A 7772-nucleotide genomic window follows, 5' to 3' on the forward strand; every position below is an offset into this window, starting at 1 on the left:
GCACAGGAGGGACCTGGCTACCACCAAGAAGGAAGAGCTGGGAGCAAAGCACTTTTGGACTTGGAGTCACTGCGCTGAGAACTTTCTAGACCCAGGGGAAGACTGATGACAAGAACCTTCCCCCCAAAACTAGCAGAAAGCCTCCTCCTAGAGTTGGCACCCTGAAGTCACACTTCTAGCCTCTGACTGATAACTAGAAGATCGATGGTCCAAACCCACCAGCCGCTCCACAGAAGTGCTCCCCAAAGGAAGATGGGGCAATCTACTTTGGTAAAGATTTACCGACTTGGAAACCCAATGGCAGTTGCTATGAATTGAGTTGACTCAATGGCAGTGGGTAGAGCCTCCCAAACTGTGAGAGAATGTGCTGCTGTTTGATAAAGTCACTTACTGTGGTATTATGTTATAATAGCACTAGATAACCAAGGCAGCATCTGACTACAAAGCACCTCAGGTTCCCCCATCCCTGTAGCCTCCTGCTCAGCCCCAGCTCCTGCCACTGCCCCTGGGCACCTCATGATCCGAGGCTTCCCCACATGGCCCTGAATCTGCCCTTGCTATTCCCTTACCTCGTGGGCCACTTGACAGTCCTAGTTCATTTTTTCAAACTCCTCCTCAGGAAACACTTCCTTAAGATTCCTCTTCTGATTCCCTCAAGAGTGAACTAACTGAGCCCTAAACTCTGTGTGCCTCAGTTTACCTCAGATAAGGGCCTCCCTGTTTCTGATCCTCTTAGCGATGTTGTCATTGCACACACCATGCTGTGTGACATCTATCATGGTATTTTTGTTTTTGTTTACAGGTCTGTCCCCTCACCTCTCTCAGGGAAGAGCGCATGGCATGTGTGTGGGCATGAACAGAGAAAGAAAGCGCCGCCCAGTCTCCTGGTGAGACCAGCTTGATGAGTGTGAAGTCTCCGGTTCAAAGATGCCCTGTGCCTTTTTCATGCAATGTGTCCCCTAAATGCAAGCCAGTTGCTTCAACTGGCAGCTGAGTGGACAAGTCGCAATTCCACTGACTTGGCAGGGAGAACTGGCTGGCGCGCATACTGAGAAACGGTGCACGTGAACACTGTTTCCTGGGTGATACAAGGGATTCTCCTCTTAGCACTCTGCTGAGAGTGTCAGGCCCAGAACTAACTCACCCTGCACACGCCATGCTAGCCTATGCCCATCCTGCACACAGTAGGTCCACTGAGGCCTCTTGGTGCCCATCCCAGTCCATCACGGGAGGCCCCAGGCCTCTCCAGGAGCCATGGAAGGGCCCCGGCACTCACTTCTGCTGGTCCTTCATGGTCTCGATGATGCTCCTCAGCTCGCGGACCTGCGTCCTCAGCTCCTCCATGGCTGCCTGGCTGCTGGCTGCAGGTTCCATCTTTGGTTTTCCTTCCGTGCCAAACAGAGATGGGGAGTTGGCTCTGTGTCCAACTGTTCCCAAAGAGGACGACAGGGGGGAGGGCACTGCCGCAGACAGAGGGGACGGCCCGCCACCTGCAGCCATGGCCCCTGGCTTGGGAGGCAGGGAAGCTTTGTTATCGGACACCTGCGAAGAGAGAGACAGGGTCAGAGCCAGGAAGGCGTGTGCTGCACCCTACTCTGTGGAGCAAACGCTCCATTCACCTCACTGTCCCCACTTCCCCTCACAGCCTCTACTCATTCATTCCTCCACCACAGCCACCAATGGCCCTTTCAGCACAGGCAGCCCCCTTCAAGTGCTGCCTTTCATGTATTTTCTGTCCGTCCACCTTTTGGGGGCAGGTAGTGGTTAACTCGTTAAATGTACACACAGAGCCCAGCTATGTGTCAGACGCCCCAAACTCAGAAGTGAGCAAGACATTCCCTAGTCCCTCAAGGAGCTCAGAACCCAGTGAGGCACAGGCAGGCAGGAAGACAGACAGACAGACAGAAATCAGATGAGGGAGAAGACTACATCAGAGGTAGGCAGAACACACCAAAGAAACGCAGGAAACGGGCCAGCCAACCAGAGGAGGAGCTGACAGCCCCATCCTGGAGAAGGACAAGGAGGTGGCTGGAAGAAAGGAAGGGTGGCTGGAAAAGGATGTTCTAGGAGGGAACCCCAGACTCAAACGCCTAGATTGTATTCAGAATTTTCTGAGGAAAAAGAGGAAGAGAGAAACACCACACCAGTGAGGAGCTGAATTCCCGGAGAACCGGCTTCATGGAACCGTTAACTTTAAGTGGCTGTTGTTGTTAGGTGCCATAGAGTCCATTTCAACTCCCAGGGACCCCACGTGACCAAGCAGAACTGCCATGGGGTTTTCTGGGCTGCCACCTTGACCAGAGCAGATCACCAGGTCTTCCTCCCACAGACCCGCTGGGTGGGTTCCAACCACATACTTTTGGGTTGGCAGCCGAGCGCTTAACTGTGGTGCCACCAGGGGCCTTTACATGGCAACAGGTTTAAAGCAATCAGGCAGACAGAACAATGTCAGTGAGGTCTTGAAGGCTCCCCCACCACCCTAGAGAACATTACTGTTATTGTTGTTGTTGTTGTTTTGCCGTCGAGTCGGCCCCGACTCATAGCGACCCCTCCTTGGGTTTCCGAGGCAGTATCACTACGGAAGTAGGATTGCCCAACCTTCCTTCCGAGGAGTGGCTGGTGGGTTTGAACCACCAGCCGTCTGGTTAGCAGGCAAGTGCCTTAGCCACTATGCTACCAGAGCTCCCAGAGAACATTACTAGTTCCCCAGAAAACGGAAGCAGACATCTGTTGGCACACTTTGAGCAACTGGGTGGAAGGTGCCCAGAAATGCAAGTTTTCACTCTATTTTGTGTTCATTGAGGAGGCTTGAAGGGTTAACAACCCAATTTTTAAATTAACCAAGCTGCTCAGGCCATCCTGGAGTGGAACAGAAAAGCCACTAAGAAACCAGCAATGTTCCCAGGTTATTCCCCAAGAGCAAAGCGGTGCCATCTTGGGGCAGTGGAAGGGCTTCTCTGTCTCAGCCTCCATCCGAGAAGCAGGGGTGGGCCCTGGCCTGAAGCTCTGCAGCTGAAGGCTGAGGGAAAGGAGCTGGTGGAGAGTGAACACTGTGTGCCATGCCCGCCCATCCCCCTGGGAGAAACCGGGAGGCTTCAGAATCCCAGAGGAGAATGGCTCCATCCGGACTGATGCTGGGAGGTGGGGGAAGGGCCTTGGAGCTTAGGTCTGAAGGTTTTTGTTGCAAATGAAGCTGTGAGGAACATCTCTGAGCACAAACCCATGTCCACATTTCTGATTTGTCCTTCAGAGAATTCCTGGTAGGGTAGTGCATTGACTCAGTCAAACTGGGGGTCCCAATAACCTGAGACATTGTAGCAGAACTAGTGTTTGCCTGAGGTAGCATTCAGTTGAGTCCACAGCAGCACCCAATAGTGACTGACCGCCCACCTGCCCCTAAACTGTATTCACCTAAACCTCAGGTCTGGCTCCCTTCCTTCTGGCCTCTGTCTGCTGCAATGGCCCCTCCTCACAGGCCTTCCCCAACCCCTCACAGGAGAGCAACCCCAGCCACCCTCCACCCCACGCCCCCAGCCCCACACCCTGCTTCAGTTTCTTCACCAGCTGATACCCTCCGTCTACACGCGTCTGTTTTCTGTCTCCCTCGCCCAGAATGAGCCTCGCAGAAGGAAGCGTTTTTGTTTTCTCCTGCTGTAGCCCCAGCACCTAGGACACTGCCCGACGGGAAGGGAGCGCTGGCTGAGTACCTCATGACTGAACAGATGAGCGGGCAGTGTGAGGATGCCGCTGGGAACGTGTTCCATAGGTCTGAGCAGCCGCTTGGACCTTTACTAACATCTTGGCACAAAACTGGAGCATGAGACAGGATGCGTGAGCCCAGGAGGGCGACCCAACGAGCCTTCGAGGCACCTCCACCGCCGCACACGGGAGTCTCAGCCAACACCCAGACCCTAGGGGGAGCTCAGGGGCGCATTACCCGGCAAGCACAGCCTTACCTGTGCTTACTTACTAATCACGTGTTGCTCACTACAGATTAATAAGTAAGCACACAGAAGCCCGTGCTTACCCTGCTTACTGGGAATTCTGTCCCTGTCAGGGATTGTAAATATGAAAGGAGGCTTTCATTCTGTAGGAAGGTGTGTGGCATGAGCCAGATGCCAGCCATACCTAGAAGCAGAATCTGGATGTGGTGGGAAAAAAAAGTGAAACCGTTCACCACAGATTAGCAAGTAAGTACAAGGAAGCCTGTGCTTGCCTTGCTCATTGGGCAACTGCCCCTGGGAGAGTGCATCTTGCAGCATCATGGTTCTGGGTGAAAAGTTCCCATGACCTGCACACTGTTACCCCAGATTGTCACCCACTATGGAAAACCTTGGCTACCCCTGTGTTAACTAAGACACGAAGCTTTTTCTTGTTAATTTCACTCTGGAGAAGGGCTGTTTTCAAGAGTGGGTATATTGCTGACATCCGGTAGACACTCTGATGACTTCTTTGAGGTGAGCTGAGAACTCAACTGCTGTCGTTGACATGATAAAGAAGTTGTAGATGAGTCCTGACCTGCAGGACCACCCACCCTTAAGGCAATGGTTCCTTTGATCCTGGGACCGACAGCAGCCCCTGGGAACTTGGTACAGATGTAAATTGACTGACACGCCACGCACGGATCTACTGCAGAAGACATTGTGCAGCTGGGGACCAACAGGCAGTGTTTTCCAAAGAGCTCTGGGACATTGTGATGCAGGCTCAGGTGTGAAACCCATTGTCAAGGGCATATTAAGTCAGTCTGGTAGCATGCCTAAGGCATTTTTTGATTGCTAACTATTAGGCTGGTGGTTCAAACCCATCAGCCACTCCTCGGAAGGAAGACTGGGCGATCTACTTCCATAGAGATTCTACCTCAGAAACCCAGGGAGGGTTGCTATGAGTTGCAAATGACTAGGTGGCAGTGAGTTGGGTTTTTTTTTTTTTTTTTGGTTTAGTGAGTTATTCGAGTTATGTGTACAGTAACTCCCAGGTGTATTTTCCAGAAATCTCTGACTGGTCTGTGGCTGGAACAAAACAAGGTACAATCTCCAGAAATGATTCCGTAGTCTTTTAGGTTGAACTGTATGAAATTGACATATTTGGGGGGTGAAAATGGTTGAATAGGACTTCCACTTGTCCCTCAGAAATGTTAAGTGCTGCAAAAGCCCTGTGTCACTCATAGGATGAGAAAAAGCCTGGAGAGACTGGAGAGGAGCAGAGAGCCGTGTTGGCAGAGCAAGAGGGCCTCTCAGACCCTGGAGGCACAGGCCCTGAGCAGCTGCTAAGCTGAGGGAGCTGCCAGACTCTGTAGAAAACTTGCCAAATTGCCGGAGGAGCTAGCAGGAGAGTGTGAAACTGCTGGTTTGGCCTTTTTCCTCCAGGAATCCTACCTGGCTCTTCCTGGGAAGATGGGGAAAATGCAGTGACAGGTCAGGGGCTGGATTGGCGCAGGGGACAGAGGACTGTCCCAGGATCCGCTCAGACTCCTCCTCTCCCTTAAAGAATTAAAGGCTTCATCTCTGGGCGAAAGACATTATCTGAGGGGACTTTTGAAATACCATCACGGCTGGGGGAGGGGAGCAGCTCCAGCAGGTGCCCCGCCACCCCACCCCACCCCCGCTAAGTTTACGGAAAAAAAGAAAAAGACTGCCTTGGCCTGAGGAAGGGCCTCAAGTCTGTAGGCTGAGAACACTGGTAGATACTTTGTGCAGCTGGGGGAAGGCAATGAGGGGGTGTCCTGTCAGCGAAGGAAGGGCAGACACATTTGTGAAGGCCACACCCTACTACTCTAGAGACCGAAACGTAGAATATTAGAGAAACCCTCTCTATGTCCCTCCTGTACACTAACAAGCCTCCGGTAAGAAGAGTGGATTACAGCAGGGAGCCCTGCAAGAGACAGGGTGTCTCTGGGAAGCAACATAAAGGAAGCGCCAAAGGCAGGAGGACAAAAGAACAGTCACTAGAGGAATGCAGTCTCTGACCCCCCCAGCAGCGACAACCCCCAACACTGAGAACCGGAGGGAGTGCCGGGCGGGCGGCGCAGCACAACCTAACTCCTGGCTAGGTTAACATAAATCCCCACACTAAAGTGTTAAAGGATTTCAAAGCAAAGATGGCATTTTGAAGACTAGATGCGCCTGCCCCAAACCATAGTATTTTCTGTAGGGTCATATGCAAATGAGAACTGGACGATGACTAAAGAAGCCTGCAGAAGGACTGATGCCTTTGAATTACAGTGTTGGCAAAGAATATTAAATATACCATGGACTGCTAGAAAAACAAACAAATCTGTATTCCAAGGAGGACAGCTAGAATACTCCTTAGAAGTCAGACTGACCAGACTTCATCTCTGGTACTTTGGATATGTTATAAGGAGTGACCAGTCCCTGGAGACGGATATCATGCTTGGTAAAGAGAGGGTCAGCAAAAGGGAAGACCCTCAACGAGATGCCTTGACACAGTGGCTGCAACAGTGGGCTCAAACACAGCAACAATTGTGAGGACCGCGCAGGACCGGGCAATGGTGCGTTCCGTTGTTCATAGGGTCGCTATGAGCTCATAGGGTCGCTCTGAGCTGGAGTCAACTCGATGGCACCTACCAACACAATCACTATTTTGAAGCCTCTAATGCAAAAGGTCGACAATGTAGAAGATCAGATAGGTAATTTCAGAAGAGATGGAAATTATAAAAAAACATCAAATGGAAATGCTAGAAATAAACACAGGAACAGAGAAGCAGCGTGCCTTTGATGGGCATCTCAGTAGACCTGCAGATGTGTATTTACTTGAATAAATAGCAAGAAAGATAAGAAAAGGAAGACCTAAGTCCAAATCAAGAATGAAACGGGCTATCAGTACAGACTCCGCAGCCGTCTGATGGATGAGGGAATACTATGTGCAGCTTTACAATCATAAATATCTTAGAAGAAATGGACTAATTCCTTGAAAACCACAAGCTACCAAAACTCAACCAAGATAAAATAAACCATCTGTGAGGTTCTATAGCCATTAGAGAAATTGAATTGGCAATTCAAAAGCCCCTGAAAAAAAGAGAAATATCCCGACCCAGATGGGCTCTCTGGAGGGTTCTACCAAATATTTAAAGGAACACCAGTTGTACACACTTCGTCCAGAAATTAGAATAAGACAGAACACTCTCTCTAATGGCTATGGAACCCACAGATGGTCTGTTTTATCTTGGTTGAGTTTTGGTAGCTTGTGGTTTTCAAGGAATTAGTCCATTTCTTCTAAGATGTTGAATTTATGATTGTAAAGTTGCACATAGTATTCCCTCATCCGCCAGACAACTATGGAGTCTGTTCTGATAGCTCGTTCCATACATTCAGTTTATGAGGCTCATTATTACTCTGATACCAAAACAAGGCAAAGACAGTACAGACAATGAAAACAACAGATCCACGTTCCTCGTGATCCTGGATGCACAAGATCTTCACTAAATAGTAGCCAGTTGAATCCAGCAGCCCCTGTGTCTCCACACGATCCCCCGTGTGTCTGCACGATGGGCCGACTGGTTTTCTGGACACATACTTAGGAAGTGACAAGGCCAGGCTAAGAACACAACAATTGGTCAGCTGAACAGAAAAGACTAAGCCAGTGTTTCGGAGTTTTTTTTCACCACCGGGACTCAGGGGAGGTAGTGGGGGACATTGGGGAAGAGGCAGGAGCAGTTTCAGGTGCAAGAATTACAGAAGACAATGGAAGCCCAGGCTGTGAGCGCCAACCGCATGGGGAAGGTGCTCCTTTCTCTGGGTAAACGCTGGGCTCTG

This window comes from Orycteropus afer, unplaced genomic scaffold (assembly GCF_000298275.1).
Source record: "Orycteropus afer afer isolate SDZICR_OR568_19922 unplaced genomic scaffold, OryAfe1.0 scaffold00404, whole genome shotgun sequence".
NCBI classification, from domain to species: domain Eukaryota; kingdom Metazoa; phylum Chordata; class Mammalia; order Tubulidentata; family Orycteropodidae; genus Orycteropus; species Orycteropus afer.